Below are 844 nucleotides of genomic sequence, written 5' to 3'. Positions count from 1 at the left end.
GAGCCAATGGGCTCGAAGATGGGAGGAAAGGGACTGCAGCACGAGTAGCCCTGATGGAGGGTACTCCTCTCTCTTGTGTGTGTACACATGCACAATTATCATAAATAAAGAAAAAGTGTAAAGGGTTACAATACTAAAGTGCTACAGAATATTGTACAGCTGATAAACAGGTCGTTGGAAAAGTCGTGACACATTTGGAATAGAAAACCAGAAAAATAGGGCATGACTTTTTCGATGACCCAGTATATTAGATCTATAATTTCTAAGTTGTAAATTGATTATAAAAGTTTTAAAAATTTTAAATTTAAGTTTGTTTAGAATGAGCCTATATTCAGGACCAGCGGATGGCCTAATGGTTACATCGCTGGACTCTCACATAGTCGACCATGGTTCAATGGGACTTGGTGGCTTGAAACTCATACTAGGCACTGGGCATGTGTGCATGTGTGCCCAAGATCCTGAGAGGAGAATGGAGAAGGGACTGTGGTGTGGCCTTCCCCTTGGGATGTGTGTGTGTCTCACTTTTTGTCTCTGGCAAGCACATGCACCCTATAGCAAAAATCTCTTAAAAAAAAAAAAAAAAAAAAGAGCCCCTATACTCATCAGAAACTCTAGACCCTGGGACCAGCAGATGGCGTAATAGTTACATCATTGGACACCCACATAGTTTACCCATGGTTAGAGCCCTGGACCTGGCTGCTTAAAACTCATGCCAGGTGTGTGGGGATGTGTGACCAAAATCCTGAGAATGGAGAAGGTTATAGCATGGCTATCCTCCTGGGGGGTGATTTCTCGCTTTCTGTTTCTCTGGCAAGTGCACATACCCTATAGGAAATTTAAAAAA

This window comes from Tupaia chinensis, unplaced genomic scaffold (assembly GCF_000334495.1).
Source record: "Tupaia chinensis unplaced genomic scaffold, TupChi_1.0 Scaffold000628_1, whole genome shotgun sequence".
Classification (NCBI taxonomy): domain Eukaryota; kingdom Metazoa; phylum Chordata; class Mammalia; order Scandentia; family Tupaiidae; genus Tupaia; species Tupaia belangeri.
This window is presented reverse-complemented; position numbering follows the sequence as displayed.